The 21,524-nt window shown below is 36.4% G+C and overlaps 1 protein-coding gene across 4 annotated transcripts in view; it reads left to right on the top strand.

The window, feature by feature from the left end:
- LOC126856527 (UPF0489 protein C5orf22 homolog) overlaps positions 1-21,524 on the top strand; it is a 569,513-nt gene that overhangs the window by 165,014 nt on the left and 382,975 nt on the right. The gene's annotated exons all lie outside the window — the stretch shown is intronic.

Below are 21,524 nucleotides of genomic sequence, written 5' to 3'. Positions count from 1 at the left end.
GACGGAGAGAGCGAACTGAGAGAGATCTGCCGGCTCTAAGGGTAGTTATTATAATAAATTTGTCGGGGGTTTAAGAAGCGGAAACAATTCAGAAACTGCGAGCGACTCTAAGGATGTGCTTATCGTTGCTTTTATTCAAATGGAAGTGGAAGGCGACGAGCTGCAACGGATGCGACCTGTATCTATGCGTCCTTCTCGCCTCTCACCATCTTCACAGTATTTATACGACGTTCCGTTCTCCTTTGATTTCTCCGTCGTTGGCGTCGTTCTCTCCTGTCTTGCCCAAGTGGCTAACGGAGTTGCGAGAATGACTCAACAGTCATGGGACATTGGTCTTTTCTTACCGTTTTATTCCCAAGTTGCATAAACAAACGCAGACTCCGAAAATGTCATTCGTAGTTGTTAAATATTTTTTTCCAATTTTTCATGTATTGAATGTAATCTATTTTTTATCACCATTAAAGATATCTTTATAACGTTTCTAATAATAATTCATATTACAGTTATACATAGAAAGTTGTCTATTTTATCATTGATACTATTACTTCGATAAAATGTTTGTTTATTCTTTTTTTTTTTTTTTAAGCTAAACTCTGATAAAGTATCTTTTTAGAGAAATAAAAATGTTAAAAAAAAAAAATAAGTATATATACAATAAATTGTACACATATGTTATTGTTTTTCTTTTTTTAAATACATTTTTTTTTCAATACATGTTGCAAACATTTAAGGACTCGAGATAGCATAGCGATAAGAAAAGATAAAGAAAACAAAAACGTTCTCATTTAAAAGAATCACGATTGAGTCAGATATACATGTTGACTCGCCTATAACCAAGAACCATAAGCGCATTCTGCGTACTACGCCGGATTTCATGTGTCTCTTCGAGTTCGCGTTAACGATCGCGCTCACGTGAGAATAAAAGGCAATGAAATCCGGGACATTAAGGTTTATGAACGTAGACTTATATAGAAGGAGGAAAAAGAAAAAAAGATAACACGGGAAGACGAATCATCCCTCTGGACCACCTTGACTCTGTTTACGACATTCCTGGCAGCGGGGCCGATCATTACGACTGAACGAAGCAGGACATCATGCATCTTTTCAAGGATAGTTTGAGATAAAAAATACGCCTCCCAGCGAGAGCTCTACGCGCGCGAAGCGAATACGGGAACGCGAGGCGAATCGTTCGGCAAGGATTTTGTCTCGTGTTGCATCTTTTTAAGAGCGCGACCGATATAGTTTAGGTCCGCAATAAAGGCGGGCCGCGACACTTGGATTTACGGCTTAATTAAAAATGCACTGGCCCCGAAAATACCAACGAAAACTCGTTCAAACGATGTTGTGATCCTTTAAAATCCCTTAAATACGAGCCCTCAGCTCGTATACTCGGGACTCCTTTATGGGAAGTCACTGGTGGATTTTTTTCGACCGATAAATGGACCATTCGTGCTCGGTCATTGGCGGAAGTGGTGCTTTCGTTGCTTTTATAACGATCTCGCCTTTGGATATTAAAAATCTGGCACGATGCGAAGATTTTTGAAACTTGAAATCACATGTAAGGAATATCCTGGGGATAATACAAACTACGATAATTGAACATTTCAAAAGATTCGTGAAAAATTAAAATTCTTTAGACGCAAGTGGGTGTGTTTTTTTTTCTCGTAATGAGATTCGTTAAATTAAATGTGGCTAATGATTTATATTTATACATAATGATTTAATTTAATCAATATAAATATACTTTGTGATACTTCATACAATATCAATATGAATGTAATATTTCACATAGTCTTTACGAGATTATATTTTCATAGCACAAATATGTCTTGGCTCGTTTGTCACGAAGCCGTCAGCGGGAAAATAATAAAAGGGTGTGTACGCACCCTTTCTTATCCTAAGCTTTCTTAATTTTCTTCTTGTAGCCGGCGTGGGGGAAATTTTTTTTTCTCAAGAAGACACGATCGTCTTCGTGAGACGTGGCGCGCCCATAAAATCTTTATATATCCACAGAATTGTACTGCGTGTAGAGTATACTTACACACACGAGTCGCGCACACAAAGACAGCGGGTCGCCGCGTCTTGTGGCTGGTTTTCCGCATAATCCCACGCGACATAATATGGGGGTTTATCTCGTGGAATCATGGTGGCTTAACGGGATGGTTCCCTCCCTCTATGAGGACCGCGGATTCCTCCAAGGCAAATCCACCCCCCGTGGAAGACAACGTCGCACATCCTTGAACCCTCTAGGCCACGTATATATTTCCGCCGCGCCGTATATACGTCTCCAATTTCTCTTTCCACCACCCGTCCTGATCCCGAGCGCGGCGATGCCGCGGGATTTGCCGTGTCCTTCCAGTAACTTGACAGGACTAGGAAGTCCCGAGGCTCGTAGCGAAAATATTACCTCGTTCCGACGAAAAATGGAGAAAAATGAAAACGCTCGTTGATATTGACGATACGAGCCACGCTGGAATATCGCCCGCAGCATCACAGTGATGATGTATAAAAATTCGGATATATTGAACACAGATTCAAAATATATAGAGTATTATGATTATTATTAAGTCTGTGAATTTAATTAAAATGTTTGTCATATTATGCAAAGAATTTCTATGTAATTATCGGATTTTTATAAAATTCCTTTACGGAATTATTTATTTCTATGAACCTATAACTTTTTTTATAATATTTAGATACAGCGAAATTCGAAATTTTTTTTTTTTTTTTTTTGCTAAAAGACGATAAAAAAATTGGGAGCAAAGATTTCCCGTTCAATTAATAAAGAAACAATGTCCGAATTTTTCGAAACGTCTTATAATCGAGCACGAGTGTGCTCGAGTTCGCGAAATTGGTGAATACTTGGGCGCGTCCCTCATGCCTTTTGGCAACGAAACGAAGGACAAGTGAAGAAGGGTGGGAAAAGTTTGGTCGCACAAGGAAGCGGGATACAATGCTCCCTAGAATGATCGCGCCATCGGGAAAAAGTTGGTCGAACGGAAGTGATGAGGGGGTGGAATTGTGCGTATGCGAATTATGTGGGAATAGGAGGAGGAGGGGAGCTGCTGTTATTGATTCTAATGACATTTTCGCGCCGAGGGCTACGGCGAGGGTGCAATTGATATCCTAGGACACGAGGTGCATTTACGTCACCGAAAAATCGATTCTCCTCGATGATGACACAACTCGGATCACACTCTTGTCAATTTTTTTTATCTACCTTTTGAGAGATCTTTACGAGATATAAGAGAGGATATATAACATCATATTTTTTATTAGTTTAGAGTTAAATGGAGAAACATGCGATGCTATTTTTAGTATTACGGTAAAATAAATTTCTCGCATAAAATTCTCCTTAAAATAATAGTTATTTAAAATGTTTCATTGTTTTTGAGATTATATTGCATTATCGTACTACGGTATCGATATATAAACGTATATTTATCGCGTAATAAAGATTTCCATTAAGCGCCCTCTCTTAGACTCCTGCATTTCATCGTAAACGCGTTCAACACTGATTGTTCCGCGCTCTATAAATGAACGCCGTGACTTTATGTCTTGCAACATGTGATGTATACATCTCACGTGACTTCGCAAATTGATGTAATCATAGACGCGCGCGCACACGCGATACGTAGAGATTCTACGAGTTAATAATATTACTTATGGCTCGTGGAGAGCAGTGAGAGCAATTAATTTAGTTTCCGCGCCAAGGATGCTTCGTTCATTTCGCTCCTGGTCCCGTCTTAAGCGAGCTTCTTGCCGTTTTAGTGCACATCGTACAAATACACAACAACCATTAAAATAACACATATCTTATTCGGTGCAGCAAGCTACCAAGATCGGACCACGCTGGTGATTGCGGTGCGGAATGGTCCTGCCGGTGACTTAGGAGTCTCGGTATATTTTGGCTTCGAAATTATAGTAGCTATTAATCCGCGCGGATATAAATTATATCGTTTTAACAGTGCAACACGCGTCGCGATATAAATTTCTGGTCTTAAATCCAACGGAACTCATATAAACACGAGGATCGTTAAGTAACGTATTTTATTCGCCGTCATCGCCTTGCAACGCGTCAACAACGTGATACAATGTCGCGTTAAAATGTAATATGGTTCCGGGAACCAGTCTTTCAAATTTTACGAAACCATTAATTTATATATTTATATAACATATTATATATATATTACATATTATATATTAATTTATATATAAAGCGCCATGCTACTGATTGTATTTTTATTAAAAATATTTTTTAATAAATAATTTAATTTAAATTAATTATTATAATTAATATTTAAAATTTAAACAATATATACACACACACACACACACACTTAATTATACAAAAGTGTATTATCTTTGTTTTCATTCACTTGATTTAATGAACGATGTCAAATAACTATTATCGCCAAGTCAATAGTGAATAAATGTAACGATAATTCAATCAGCATATGCTTGTTCACCATTAAAATAATAAAAATCACACGGAATTTTTGATATGAACGCTGTGCGTGATAAATTTAACGTCACGATACCATTATTGATTGAGCGACGCGAATGCGAAATGATCGCGATCATTGGAACAAAGAACTGTTTGTTGGTATGAATAATCCGCCTGTTCTAGAAGTAAGATGCTCATTGTGAACTTGGAGGGATGCAATGAGAAAACTTTCCTCACGGTGAGAGATTAAAGAGAGCTGTTCATTTGGAAATAAGTGATACAAAATTTAGGAATTTCTCAAGAAAATCCTATTAATTGATCTATCATTAGTGTAGCCATTAAAGCGTTACAAGTTAATTATCCGCTTGCTCGTTACTTTGACGATTGAGAAAATAATAAATTAAATGGTTTCACTATTTTTTCTAGATAGCGGCATAATCGCTAGTCTAATGCATATTTATGGCTTATTAATACATTATTTATATTTTTATGTTAAAGCAATCATTGACTGATTATAGTTATTAAAGGGATGACAAATGATTCCAAGAGCTGTACCTTTCAGTTGGAAAGATAATATTCTTGAATATTATTATTTTATTTTCTAATCGTTGCACCATCCCAAATTCTATGAATTCTTTATAAACTTTCGATTTTAATTTAGAAATAGCATCAGGATAATTTTTCTAAATATTTATATACTATAAGTATTAATCTATAAAGACATATTTATTTATAATTTTATGTGTCGCAAATTTTATAATATATATGTGTGTCCTGACATATATTATATTTTGTAGATACATGTATTTTACTTCTTCAAATGTGTTTTCTGTATACATGAAATTATAAATAAAATCCTATCCTAAATTTTATCTCGAATCATAGATTGTCCACATCGAGCTGAAACTTTGTAAACAACTAACCACCGTTTATTTTCACAGCTGATATTTTTGTCGAATCGATCTGATGGAACATCTGTTTGTACTTCCTTGTGTTCGCCAACGCGGATATATAAATACCGGATAAATCTCAGGCTCGTTAAGGGACGTATCGCGCAGTTGCAAATTGTCTTCGCCCACTCAGGAATTGAACAAGAGTTTCGATTACGTGGCACACGGCATCTCGAAAGGGAGATCCGATAGAGAACCATTAATCCGAGTCGGCTACGTAAATGGACGTCGCGCCCGTTTCCGACGACATTTCTATGGACGCACGTGTGCGTCCGCGAGTCGTAGTGGTCGTCGTCGTTGCGGTCGTCGTCGTCGTCGTCGTTTCTGGCATCGTTCCGCAACGATATTTTCTTTTCGCGAGTCGAAGCGCAGCTTGTGGCCGCAACTCGCGGTACCGCCATTCGCACGGAAACTGCGGCTTTTATATGCATATGTAAACGCGTTTACTTATAGGAATTGTCGGGCATTGTGTCGCGCGCGGTTCCAATCCGAGAATCATTGCTCGTGAGAGGTGGATATACGGGGAAACAGCATCGAGACTCGCCGAACGCGTGTTCACGCGCACACGCGCGCGAGCTAGCTGCGCGGTCGCGTTGAATGCGGCGTTAAGCGAAACGCAACGTGATGGCTATTAATCTTGGCGATGTTTAATCCAAGAAAGTGCGTCGGAGCGTTTGAAAGCGGCGGAAGGATCGTTTGATTGTGAGAAATTGTGGGACGGTTAGCGAGCGTGCCGTGCTCTCTCACACGCGTCGCGATCGTGAATCTATCTCGTTTGTGATTGTAATTTGTCGCGAAATCAATTCGCACGAGTACGGAAGCGTATGAAGCAAATTGAATGAAAGTGGATGAGAAATATGATATTATTACTGTTGTACGCGAAAATCATTTGACGATAAGTCGATTAAATATTTTGGCAATATTACAATTTCCTCATCCACTCTCGGTTTTCTAAAATTCGACTGTAAACAAATTTATATACTGGATTGAGGCTTGAATTATCATTTCTTTTCTACTCGATGAGATCTAACTGGTTACCGCGAAGTCAAGCATGGAAGAATGCAAATGGAAAAAAACGGATTTGACTTTTGCCTCTCTGCTGCTTCTTTCATTGAGACTTTAATTTCTGTCCCGAATGCTCCACGATATTAGCGATTTTATTTCCGCGAAATCACCGCCTATGATCTTGGCGGTAGATTGCAAGTCATTATTGCGACTCATTGTCGACACTGATGAAGGTGCTGAAACGGGTTATGACAGATCCGTCCATTAAGTCCCAGAGACCGGAAGAATAAGAGCCGCCAGATGACGATGATGATGACGCCGGTGAAAGCTCAGGATGATAGTGCCGTGGCACCACGCCGTGCCCTGCAGGGAACTACCTCGATGTCCCGTTGAGAACCGACAATTCGAATACCTCGTAGGGTTTCCAACGTTGTAGATATACTCATCGAGAATGTATGCGTGTTCCACGCGTGAAAAGCGCGTAGGTGAAATTAAAAATTCATGCCGTTAACAATCATTTTTTTCGCAATTTTTTTTTCCTCAAATCATCGCAGCGTTGTGTAAAATCGCCAATTATTCTTTTCATTATTAAAAAAGAAATAAGCGAAATTAACAGTGATGACTATAAAATATATCAAACATTCAACAGTCAAATACTCCCAGCAATAAGAAAATTAGAAAATTAGAAAAGAGAAAACATACGTTGACATTATATGCATGCGAACAATACAAAATTATATTATTTTTATATTTCTGTTAAATGTAATTACATTTCTTAATAAAATAGAAAGAAGTAGACATTTTTCAGTAAGTAGTTTTAAAATTATGATGGGTTTTTTTCATGGATTTTTATTTAATTTATTTTGTTTATTATTCATTTGTATCATTGTATTTTTTTCTTTTATACATATTACGAATGTGTCAATATCATTATTTTAATTTTTCATTTGAAAATCATTAATCTATTCCAATTGGTCGTAGAGACTTAGTTTCTTTTAAACATGCTATTTCGAAAATTTCAAAAAGTTTTTTAATATTATACGTGCATAGATAATTTTCTTATTTTAAATAATACTTGTATGTATTGAGATTACATATACGCGATGATTTGTCATTATGCCTACATCTCGCCTACTTATAACTCGCAGCTGCGTCGTTTTTATCGTAATATTTTCCGCTTTTTCCTTTTTTGTCTGTTTAGTGACGACGGCACTATTAATTTACAAGCTCAAAAGTGGCATACTGAATTGAATACATGGAAAGGGCTTGCCTTAATGCTTCGTTGTACACTGTAATCTTCGATAACCCGTCAGCCCCTATGATACTTTAATTCCACACATCGCATAGAGGTTTCTCTACGTTAATGATATCTCTAATTGTTACTGACTCATAGACTGTCATCTGGTAACTAATAATCTGTCTATCATCTGCTATGCATTATCTATTTCTATGCATCGCCCATTGTCGAGTTGATAAATATAATTGTAATAATGCGAACGATGATTATATTTGCTTCGAAATTTTATGTTCTATGTCAGAAGATAAAAAAAAAGTAACATATTATGTATGTATCGATATAATAATCAACGAATTGCATATGGAACCAATTCTTCTATTTTTTTTTCTTTCTTTCTCACTTGCATACAAGATTCACATTTTCTTTGTGTATTTTGATAAAAGATATATATATGTATATTTTATACACACATGCGTCAGGACTATAAATATATATCGTCGCCAGCGTTGCGTCAGGTGGCTCCGTTATCCGTTTCCCACGGGCTTTATTATATCATTCGATCACAATGCACCGAAATGTCTAAGGATCGAGTTTGAAGAGGCGGCTGCACCTGCAGCCGGCTGCAGCGTGGAGTCCGCGCCGTGAAATAACAGCTACTACCTCGCCACAATGATGGCGCAGCGCGGCGATTGGAGATACATACATACATACATATGTGTCTCATTGCGATCCCTCGTCGCGATAGACGTTCCAGAAATGCAGGCCACTTTGTTTCTCAAACGAATAAGGCGGTCTTCGACGGCATTAAAATGAGCCACAGAGCGTCGCGTGCACGAAAGAGTCAATTATAACCGTGTAAGTATCGGGCGATTGTCTCGCGATTCCCTCTCATTTGCACAGCTCACGAATTATTTGCGTCAATGCCACGCGGAGTATTATCAGAGGTGTATAGAAATTAGTTGCGCAGACGTCCCACTACGTGTGAATACGATGATTGCTTATGCTACAAGGTGAGAGATAAGAGATCAAGAGTTTGATTATTTCTATTTATCATAGTCTCTGTGTGTTAATTTTGAGCCAGCTATATTGTAATATAGCTGTTAAAAATATAATTAAAAATATAAAAAGAAATTTTTTTGAAAATATTAATTTGTATAATATTACGTTTAATTACTTGTTTATAAATTTTTATTTAAATATAATATATGATCACATCTCTCTCTCTCTCTCTCTTTCTCCCTTTTCTCTGTACATTTTTAAACTATACATTCTAAATTAATTTCTATGATTGCATCTGGTTATCATACTTGCTTGCAAAAAAAAAAAATCTAGCTTAGCGAATATAATTTATCCCATTATCGTTCCTCTATGGCGTATATCTTATATGTTATCGATTTCTTCGATAACGAAAGAGGACAGCATGCACACGTATGCGCGTATAAATACGACGAGATGATCGCGCGGCGAATTTCGAACCAGCAAATAAATCGCCTTTGAGGGGGTTGTTTTGTGTAAGGGCGTAGTATCGTCACTACTAAACGTGTATCCAGTGCCAGCAATTTATCAAGTTCTTGCTACGCTCGCATTAATAATGGGATTTATCAGGTAATATCGATCGATCTTCCGCGACCGGTGAAACTTACATCATCATGATCCGGACTCACCTGAACCGGTTGCCTGCTCGTGCACGTCGACCGCGACGATTCTACTTGAGATTTATCACTCGCTCTCGGGACCCACGGTCATTTGTCACAAATGCAAATTTGAGTCCACACGTACAAAATTGCGACGCTCGCGTTATTATCGACACGTTATCATCGATCGATTTTCTGTGAAACGATTCCAGCAATCTATAACATGGTGTATACGACCCTTTATCGTACGTGTTTACACCACCACATGTTTTCACAGTCGCCTCATTTAGTCGCCCATTTTTAAACTTCACTCGTTGAATTGATACTCAAGATTTAAAATCAAATATCATTCTCGTTGATATTTCTTTTATCATGATTATATTTTTATTCATTGCCTATACATAATACATTAGAACTTTAAGTGCTGAGATTTACGATAAATTTTTTATGTACATTTTCAAAATGTATATTATACAATAAGCTTTGAAGACGAAGAAAATATCGACAAGAGCGTCTTAAAATTAAGGATATTAATTGTATATGCATTTAATCGTACGAGCATATTTATTTAACTCTATCAAAACATTGCAGATGTGATTGTGTGTGATTTAATGAGAATATATTTTTGATATATAAATTGTGGGCTCTTTGAAGCACGATCTTAATATTATTTTTTTATGGAAGCATGAGTAGTTTAGTTTTCACATATATTTGCACACGCATTGCCATCACAATATTAATGAGGAAAATTAAAGACCACGCTGTCCACATCGGATAAATCTCTTCGACTACATACATGTGTTACGTTACAGCAGACTTTTACACTTGAAACCGGAATTTTCGCTTTCGACCGACTTTTGATACCGACCACAGTCAGCGGTACTGCATAAGTACCGTTCGTTTCTCGCGATGTGTGCAAATTATATAACTGCGAAGAAGCCGCCGCTTGTCAGCGTGCGGGCTGACCATCGATACACCTCTTTCATCGACAGGTTTTCATTCAGCCGACACGACATGCAATTGCACGAGATGCCAAGTGAAAGCGCCATTCTTGCGTTGTCGCGGCCTTCGCGATGAGAATTTTTCGCAGCCCCCCTCTTTCAATCGGCTCCCATTGGCCGCCACCGGAACTGGGTCAGTCTGTGTGATCGAAATTTAAATAATAACCGAACGTTCCTGTCACATTTTTTTTTAGAGCAATTTTGCTTCATTTGTAAACCAGACATACCGCGCGCGTATACCTTCACGTCGCAAAGAAGCGGTGGCTGCACCGACAACGATGTTACACAGTGTTTAAAGATCGATTTACGTGGCCCTAAATGCGGTAATTTAGCCGCAGAGACGTAACAAACAGCTGCTGTACCAATTCGAATCTTCCTTCGTACTTTGCACTGAATCATGCGTTAACAGTTCACCGAATCGATCTTAATGTCCGTTTGAATCATTGCATGTTTTAAATACTTATCGTTGACATATAATAGAAATAAAATTCGATTTCTCTCTGTTTTATTTCATCTGATTTTTATACTAAATTACACATGATAAATTTACTTTTTAATACTAGATGATTCGAATCGATCATTATAATTGACAATTGCTTTTTAAATATTCATGAGATTTATTCATTCAGCCCAATTTGTATAATTATATTTTTTATATGAAAATGCCAAAGAATGTATATGGCTTATTCTTGCCGGCACTACTATTCACGCTTCATGTGGGCCAATCCTTGCCGTTCCCACACTTGAGTGTTCCGTGGTCATTCTTCTTCTTCGTTTCTCCCGTCGGTCGTCTTCGCGTTTGCAACCCTGCAATCTATCGCGGGCCCCACGCCACGCTAATTCTAGGGCTCCGAAATGCATCTTGGCGGAATCGTCCAAAAGGGCCAAACGGTCGGGTTTAGGATGTAAACCGTAAGGCTGGAACAGCAGTTGTCTGCATAGCAAACAATTAAAATGCACAGACTACTTTGTTGCTTTTCTGCTCTCCTCCACCGTCGTTGAGAATGAAGTTACCGAGGAGGCTGAAGGAGCAACAAAAGTACAAGTGGTAATGACCGTACTTTACTGAGAGCCGAAAAAGGCGGATAAACACCAGCCGCGGCACAAGAGGAATGCCTCGTAAATCCAGCGCGGACGTTTTGCTCCGTATTATTTTTCTAAGAATTCGTCTTTTAATATTTATATCGAGGCTATTTTTTTCGCTGATACAAATCTTTTGTATTAATGCGCTTATGCGTTAACAAATATTTCGTCTTTATGTTACTCGCACAATAATTTATATTTTATGTAAATTAAAAAGAATCTTTTTGCGAAAACACAAAATTGAGAATAAATTGATTTAAATCAATTATATTTAAAAACAAGAATACGATGTAACATGTAACAAGTAACATGTAACGAATTTTTCTTCATTTTTTTATTTTATTTCTCAAACATTTTTGTTGTACAAAAATAATTTGTAGGATTAATGAATGATTGATGATATGAAGAATGTTTCCGAAAAAAAGAAAAGTGGAAAGAGGATCCTCATTATGAAAAAGAGATTTTCATTACGTGGAAAACGTATCACGAGCAATGATGGCGAACCAACTTCCGAAAGTGGACAATTGTGGAACCCTCTTATTTTGTGTGAGACTTCGTACGGAACCACTAAGTGGACTTTTGCGGCTCCTCCGACCAGTGTGAACCGCTATTTAAATGCGAAAGAGTTGACCACGCCAAAGAAAAGAGTGAAAGTATATACGCCCAAAGTAAAATACGATGTTTTTTTGCTGGCGACATGTTACGTTGCATGTTAAGAATTATAATGCAGTATAGTGTGAATTTCTATATTCTTGATGAAGAGGGATTGTTTAATATTTTACAAAAATTGATGTTATATTTTAATTTTTAAATTATATTAAATTTTTTCTTATATTTCAAATTTCTCTCTCTCTCTCTCTTCCTCGCATTTAAATCGTACAATTATAATTCTATATTAACTAATTTAAATTTACATTTAATTAATAACAAATTATAAAAGTAAAATAAGATTTAATAATTGATTTGATGTAATATAAAATAAGAAAGAATCATTTAATTATGAGTATTATTTTTCTCTCTCTTTCTTAATACAATAATGTAATAATACAAATAATAATTTATATAAAATAATTTATAATAATAAATATAATAATCAAATTTAAAATATTTTAAAATATTCCTATACATAATAAAAATTAATTATTTGCAATCTTAATCCACAAAGTTATATCATTCTTGACATCACGGCGAGATCAAAATGTAACCGGAAACCAAGTCGCCTCGGGACATCAAATTCGTTTCCACTCAGTTTCAGGTAAAATAATATTCAGGAACATGAGCCGTGAATATGAACCCATCGCATCACCGTGAAAATCTAGTAGATCATATTAGATTCCTTGTTGTCTAGCTGATGATGCGATTTCAAATAAGTCCAAAAGTTTGCACAGCAGATGGCTTGCAGCAGTATGTATTTTTGCTGGTCTAATCTAAATCTTTCGATGCAATTTTAAACATAAGATGCAAGAGATATTTCCTAAATGAGAGCAATATTTTATATTGAATTAATCAATGAATAATATACAAATATAATTATTTGAATATTTCCATCTTTTAAATAAACTCATTATATGATAAAATTAATTGTATTTCATTTTGTAAATAATAACAAATTTGCCGCTAACTTTTACGTAAAACTTCTCTTGGAACATCGAGCAACAAGTTTTGAACGTTATCGATTGATAGTGACGGTAATCTGAAGCTTTATTATGGTAATAGTACAGAAGTGATGTATAAAAAACGCAAGCACCTGTTAACGAACCATCTATACGAGTTTCGTACGACAATCGATGAGTGGAATCTGCCACATGCTTTTCATTGTCTTCGTGATTGATAGTGATCCTTTTCGTTCTGCCTTTCTTCAAATTTGTTTCCATCTTTCTTGGCGTTGCTCTCCGGCCACGGTGCTATTTGTCAGTAATCAACAGCAATCCGAGCACTCCATTGCGAATCGCACAAAGACACTGCTGGACCATTGTCCTTTGAAATGGATACGAAGAAGGGAATCTTTCCCCTTGCCGAAATTAGGAGTGCTTGTCGTCCTGACAGATGGAGAACTCGGAACACCACTATTACGACGATGGACAAAGATTAAAATTATTGCATGCTGTCTCGGAAGAGAATCTCCTCAACAAAAGAAAAATAATATCTCTTCTTTACGCAAATGTACATATCTATATACTAACTAACATACAATGGCAATTTTTTATAATATAATTTGTTTTTCGTATTGCGTCAAGATGTGGTAGTATAATTTTTTTATTGGTCACAATCTTTTTTGAAGATGCTTGCGGTTGCGTTGGATACAAATGATGTACAAATCATTTCATCATGTAAAAGATTGAAGCATAACTGTAAATTATATTATTACATTAATAGATATTGATTATACAACAAAGTAGATTAATGAATTAAATCACATTATTTTTGTAATTATTTTCTTTATTTTATAGTATATTTATATTGGTTTCTTACAGTGGATTGTATATTTTCAAATCAATAAAAGTAATCGCATTCTTTTACAACTCTCAAAATTTTCAAGACGCAGATATCGATTCGGTTCTAATATAATTAAGGTTTTTGTCCTCAACGCAATTACATATATCATGATACTTTAAAAATAACTTCGTATTCAGATTACGTCAGAGTCGATTGGATCTTTTTGGACAATGGTCAGCTCTCCATTTGAAAAAAAAAAAAAAAAACATCTTATTCCGCAGACGAAGATTTCACTTATGATCACACGTGGATAAACATAGCTCTTCTAACGTAAAGGCTACATGAAGTGTCCGGGATCCTTGGACAGTCGAAAGAGATCTATGGAAATGAGTCAGCTGTGTGAAATAAACCTTTTTTTCTCTCTTTCATAATTTTTATGTCGCGCACAATTTGTATACTGGTCTGCGATGCAACGAGACTCTCGGACGTTCATTAAAAAACCGGTAAGAAAGATTGCTTCAATGAGTGGAAGCGCAGCGATGCAACGGCAGGACGACGTTAGTACTTAAATTGCTTTATCGCCGTTGCCGATCGAGATTTGACGATGGGATATGAATATGTAAGAGACACAGGGTCATCGGCGTTCAAAGACTCTCTCGTTCACGATAATGTAGCAAAGCGATTATTGACGACGTTTAGGAAACACGAGTTTGCCTCCTTTCACAACATATGAACGCCAATATAATTTATATCATTACGTGTATCTGGATATGCGCGATTAATAGATTTCCAAATCTAAAAATAATATAATAAATTTTTCTAGAGATAATAGCAAATATCATTCTCTTTCTCTTTGACACATATAATAAAATGTGTTTTAAATAATTTGCTAATCAATTATGTCACGTATGCGGAGAGGACAGTTTCCTTTTAGACTATTAATTTTTACGAATATCATTGTGTGCGACTGTAAAATAATTACGAGCATTCCAATTAATCGAATGCAGACAAACACTCGAGATCGAAAGTACTTAATGGCGTTCTCAGGCGGAGACATGAAAAACTTGACGAATGTGTGTTACCACATCGACGGAACCGCCATCGGGATACTCACAAGATACGATCTCGCTTCGATATCCTCGTGAATCGAGACAATCTTGTGAGAAGAGAGATAAAAAGGAGCGACGGAGAACGAAGAACTGGAAAAGTAGCTGTATTTGTCGTGACATGCCGCTTTGTTGGTTGTAGCCCTTGGAGCGCGCCGGCTTGAAGGTTTTCAACGTTTCTCCTTCACGATTTCTGATACCTAGAAGCGATTTGAGATTCAAATGCAGATAACACAGAGCCAGTTGAACGATCGTATCTAGATGTCAGTTGTTTCGGTTTCCTTTGATGGCATCGCTCTCGCCGCTCAATTGAAGTTTGCCATACTCTCTTTCTGTTTTTTTTTTTTTCTACGATCTTTTGAAACACTAATTTAATACTAATCAGAACACGAATCTATCATTATTAATCGATTGTATTGACGACGAATTGATTACACATTGATATATAAATTAGTTTTAGAGTAAGAAGTGTTATTGATAGTTGTATATACATTACAGACATGCACAAATGCACATTGATTTGACATTATATGATGAAAATGATATGCGGCATTATATACTTTTTGATTATAACTTTCAATCAAATTTTATCACACATTCTAATCAAATAATAAACTTTGCTTCTAATAATGTTTGAGGACACTCTTTGAAAAATTTCTTACTTGATATTTTTAAAAACTTTATTCCTAATATCGGACAATCTGGACATTTATGCACATTACGATGCACATACTTTATGCGGTAAAGGGTAAAATATATAATAATATGTTAAAATATATTATAAAAATATATTATAAAAAATATATTATAAAAATATGCCGCGATGCTCCGGGCATCGAGTATCGCGAACCACCAAGATTTGGCCAAAAAAAACAAAAGGAAAGATAATGCGCCAGACTGAACTAGGGGAGTATTTTTGGGAGCGGTAGCGCGTGAAGGAGCATGCGTAGGACGGGGTCCAACGGTCGGGCTGATTTTTTTTAGTCGGTGACACTAGATGCCGTCTAGGGGAGGCCTTGTCGTCGGCGACGACGACGACAGTAAAAGAAGATCGGAATTACAAGAGCATACGGGAGCGAAAAAAAGACGATTGCACCACAAAGTAAACAACAGGACGATATCTTGGGTGTTGAGTTTCTTGACTGGGTATACGGGTCTCGTCTCTCTCTCTCTCTCGAAAACCGCTATTATGGTTTCCTGTTGCATCTCGCGATCCCCCGAATTGGCCCCTCATCGCGAAATGCCTTATTCTTTATAGAAAAATTGTATTTAAAAAAATTTTAATTTAATTTATATGAAATATAAAGAAATTGCTCGTTTTCATCTTCATTGCTCATTGTGTTTATTTGAATCAAGTTTTTTAATATGTTGTCAGTAATCCAGCGTGTAAATATACGGAGTATAACGTACGCAATATTGAATATCACATATATGATTACTATTAAAATAGTCGTTACGTCATAATTTTGTTTTTTCTCGTTAACGCTGGTTTATTAAAAGTGATGATAAATCACGAAGATCATAAAATCTGCAAAAACTGGAGAGAGTATATCTGACAATAAGAAACAAGAAAATTAGAAGTATCTAAAACAAGCACGACGGAGAGAGACCCCGGTATATTTCGTATATAAATATTTTGAATGAATATCCAGGCGCGCGAGCATGATTTCAATGATATCTGTATTTGTTTCCAATTACGAGATACACGGGCAAAGTGGCGTATAACTGCGACAGGAAAACGAGCGGCGCGGTATCGATCACGGGCTCCGACGCTCTGTATGCAGCCTCGAGAGATCGAACGAGGCTGATTTTCCCAAACGGGCGACACGCGATTTCACGGGCGTTAACTCGAATCGGGCCGAACCGGGTCGATAGGCGCTCGATCGCGACAAGATAAATGACCGTGTGCCCGGTCGACCAGCAAACCGGCACTATTCTCCCAATTATGTGGGGGTCTCCATCGACCCCAGTGTCCACCTGTCGCCGGGAACAACATGATTGATGGACCACACGCGCGCGTGGTGCGTGCCTTTGTACGACTTCCTCCCATTCGCCGTTCTTCTTCGACCGCCGATCTCGCGCCACCTGAAATTTGATATCAATCGGTACCATTGAAGCGAGGAAGCTTGATTCCATCCGGCATTATAATCGTCCACCACCGCTTTCGAAAATATGGAAACAGAGGGTTCTCTCGTATCACGCTATTTCTTGACAACTTTTGTCGCGTCTATTGCGAGACGCGCATTGGCAAGATGAAATTTGTAGTCTAATTTTCCCTTGCTTTTGTGTCTTCGCATTTTTGTGAAAATACGAAAATATAATGTGAAATATAATATGAAATAAAATATAAATATAGTTAATAAATAATAATTTAGTATACATAAAAGAAAAAATTATGTTTAATAAATTTTTAAAAATTTGCTAATAGACTGCGAGTGCACGCTATTAATATTTGTAAAAAAAAAATATTAATACTTTTGCACATAAGAGAGGAAGAGAAATATAAAATTTTTATTATTATATTTTTTTCTTTTTACATATATAAAAGTATAATCTGTAGAATATTACAAATGTTTTATTTTACTGATTTTATGCATATTTAGTTTTACTTTTTTTTATAACGTCACATTTATATAATTTAAAACGTAACGTTAACAAAACATTTTTTTTATTACTTATGTAGCATAGAATTTTATAAAGAATAAGGGAAAACCTTGACAATTTTACTTACACGTTTAGAGTTAATTAAAATTGCGCTAGTTGATAATTTAAATTTCTCGAGTCGCTTCAACACGTGTCATTGATGTCCTTATCGAAGGGTTGTTTCGATTCGATCATCGAGGTCACACGAGATGCAAGCGTGTCACGCAGGTGAGAATAATAATCATTAACACCTGATCGTTAATTGAAACGTGTCAGCGACGTCTACGGACCTTTCAGCTTTAATCACTGTAATTATGTATTTATAAACGCTACTTAACATTTGGTGGTGTGATAATCTGTAGGCGCCTCCGCGCCATCAGCTGAAAGAGAGAGATAGTAACGCATCGTATATTATGCGCGCATTAAAAGCAAGAAGGGAACATCAAGCACGCCATATCGAGACCCGGACCCGCTGCTATTGCGATTTCATGCCGATATTTCAGTGATCTCTCGATCTTTTTCCCGACGGCGAAACAGCCGCTAGTGCGCTATCACGCCAGCGGATTGTCGTTTCGAGCAGATAATTCTCGCTCTCGCGTGTTAATTAACGGGTGATGCCGATTATCAACGCCGTCGCGCGCACTTATTAGCGCAGTCACGAAGGTGACTATGTACGGCGTTGCCCATAAGAATGTGTGAGCTAAGACTCGCCCGACTTATTAATGAAGCTATATCGGCGCCGCCTATGGTAATTAAATGGCAAGAATATTTCCAGAGAGTATCTCGAAACAGTTTGAGAGAGAACCTTTTGTGTGCTCGAGCTACATAACATGTGTACGTGTATGTTGCCAAATCATGATAAATATAATATTCTAGGGAGAGAGAAATCCGCGCATCAGTATTCCTCTAATGAGCAAATATTATTAGGAGAATCTTTTTGCACATTTATGACAGATAGCGGCAATCAGAAATAGAATATCCGCAATATACATCGACATCTTTCCTTTTGCTATCATTAAATTATAATTATCATGATGAATTCAGTACTCTGCTGACTAGACATTATTGTCTATTCACTAAACATTATTTTTGATTAAGATCATTTTTGACAAATGAAAGCTTTATTTAATAATTTTATATTAGAAATTATTCATCGTTATATATGAGAAAGATTAAAAAATTATAATCAAGAAATTTTGTTTTTTTTTGTTTCGCCTATAAAGCTGACTTATGTGAATCATGATTAAAATTCTAATCGATTGTAAAATTTATAACCTGATGACTATATGTACGAGCGATGATAAATATAAAGATAAACAGTTTGTAAAAAACTACTCCGTAAAATGATTTTTTTATTTGAATACGTTTATAATGCGTGTTATTTCTGTATTTGAACTGTAAATGAAAAGAAGTGTGTAATTAAGTATCATCGCGTATATATATGAAGTTTTATGTTTTTCTTTTAATGGAATTCATATTTAATGATATAAATACTTGCTTAAAATCTGCATGTTATATCCTTATTTATTCAATAAAAATTGATGTAATTAAGCAACTCTTTTACGGATTAAAATGATTGTCATTTATCGTTTGCTTAATTAAAAAAAATAATTATATAAGATTGTCAGAGACAGCGAGCAACATGTGAACGTCTATAAAGACTTCATCATGTCGTTTGCAAATTTTTGTTGAAGATAAGAGCAGAGCAGAAATCAAATTTAAAGAAGCGCTACTGGTAGTTTGTCGACGTGAGCATCGTGCGTATGCATCGTTGTTAACGTTATCGCGCATTTCCAACAGATGTGTATAAGTAACTGCGCTTGTGATACACTTGACTGTTTCATCTAGATACGCGGATGCGTGCGGTGTATGTCCAACTTAATTGCAGGCGTATAAATAAACTGCTTTATTTGCACAACCACGCGAAATCACTGTCTGCATCAGCGGTAGGGATAATCAAAGCCAGCCGCATTAATTGCCTCGATCGTTTGACGATGGATTAAAAGCGAGACCAAGACAGCGATAGATGGAGCGAGAGAGGGAGAGAATGATGAGGACCAGAGGTCATCCCGATGCCAACATTGGCGTCTGCATTGGCTGTTCGATAACGATTCAATCTACGAAATGCTACTGTTGTAAAATTTTGCCCTACGAATTACGTTCATGTGTTATTGTTTTATTTATTTTATATAGCCATGATGTTATTTCTGTATATTATATTTCAACTGTAAATGAAAAGAAGTATGTAATTAAGTATCGTCGTGTATATATATGAAATTTAGTTTTATGTTTTTCTTTTAATAGAATTTGTATTTAATTATATAAATACTTGCTTAAAATTTGCATAATATCTCCTTATTTATTTAATAAAAATTGATGTAATTAAACAACAATTGAAAATTGATAAAACTTTTGAAAAAGATACACACATTTTCAGAATATTTTTATATCTTCTACGTGCTTCATGTCATGTGCTTTAGTCAATTTTTATAAAAATAAAAAAAATACAATATATAAAATATGATATGTTTAATATCGACATATATATCGATATATAGCTTCTCATAGAATTATACATATACGTTGCGATACAACAAATATTAATAAAACAATATTATTTTTATTTTGAAAAAATAATCCAACGAACTGTTTTATTTTAATATAATTTAAGTTTTTTTATAATTGTATCACTATTAATCATAGAAACACATCTGTAGTTTATTTGTTCCCCCGGTATGTATTTAACAGCATGACTCAGTGATACTTTGAAAAGATTAAGTGTCTCGCAGTCAAATGGCATCATTAATACCACTTTCTAATTCGCCAAACTGGCAAGCAGCGAAGACTGAGTCGATTTGAATAATGTCGAAATGCCGTTATTGACTGTCAATAGCGTCTGCAGCAAAATGCAAAAAATAACCAAGTCTGGCGTCATTAACTGGCTAAAACCATTTGATTATTCCAAAAGATAAGAAATATTGCAATCGTTCATCTCGTTATTAATGTGTCAACTTTTAATTTGGCACGGTACAAATGCCCGAGTCGCAATGAGCAAAAACATACGCTGATTTGATCGATTACAAAATGTCATTACTGAACGCGCAATGCTTTCACATGTTGAGCGAATAGAACGCATCATTTATGTCGAAACTGCAAAGACAATTTATAACAAGTCGGGGGAAAATTTAATACACACACACACACACATACACAGATATGTACATCGTAGGTTAATAACCTTCGAGACGGTGAAGGTATCAATCTTACCCTTTACATGGCGAAAGTAGAGAATATAATCAAACATATAATTCCATGTTTTATACACATGCAATAATATCTCTTTCGCCATTTTTAATATTTTTACAGACGTGTATTAACGTGTAGAATAATTTATCAAGTTTGCAGTTTTACTCTTTCGTTGTTATAAAAAGTAACAAGCTCGAGTTATTACGAAAAGCAGGAATCTCTCCGGCGAATGTTAGACGCCATCAATCTGTACGTACATATTGGAATGCATTAACTGCAATCGATGTTGGTAATAAAAAGGAAATTTATTTTTCAAGAAATGCGTTGAGGCTTCGATTGCGTTTAACGAGAATCACGCGGGAGAGGCGCATGCACGCAAGAAAAAAAAAAGAAAGAGAAAAAGAACGCGTCCTTGCTGATTTATATTCGCGTCTCGGAGTTTTCATTTTTCGCCGTTTTCCTTCCTCTACCGCGGAGCGCTCTTTATTATTTCGCCGGCTGTGCATTGTACTCCGCCGCCGTTACCCCGTTACGCGGATGAGAAATCGCCTTTCCACTCGTGGATGAATGCGGCCGGTGGGTATACAATCGAAGTCGCGGCATATAAGAGGCGGCAAAAAGCAAAACCGACAATGGACCGCGAGATTTCGTCTCGAATCGTATCAATCGCTGTCGGGGCACAATCCAACCTCAGCGACGTGTTACCTGCTCTACACGCGCTCTATCAGACCGTCGA

This window comes from Cataglyphis hispanica, chromosome 2 (genome assembly GCF_021464435.1).
Source record: "Cataglyphis hispanica isolate Lineage 1 chromosome 2, ULB_Chis1_1.0, whole genome shotgun sequence".
NCBI classification, from domain to species: domain Eukaryota; kingdom Metazoa; phylum Arthropoda; class Insecta; order Hymenoptera; family Formicidae; genus Cataglyphis; species Cataglyphis hispanica.
Note: the sequence above shows the minus strand (reverse complement) of the source record. Positions and strands in the feature narration are given on the sequence as shown.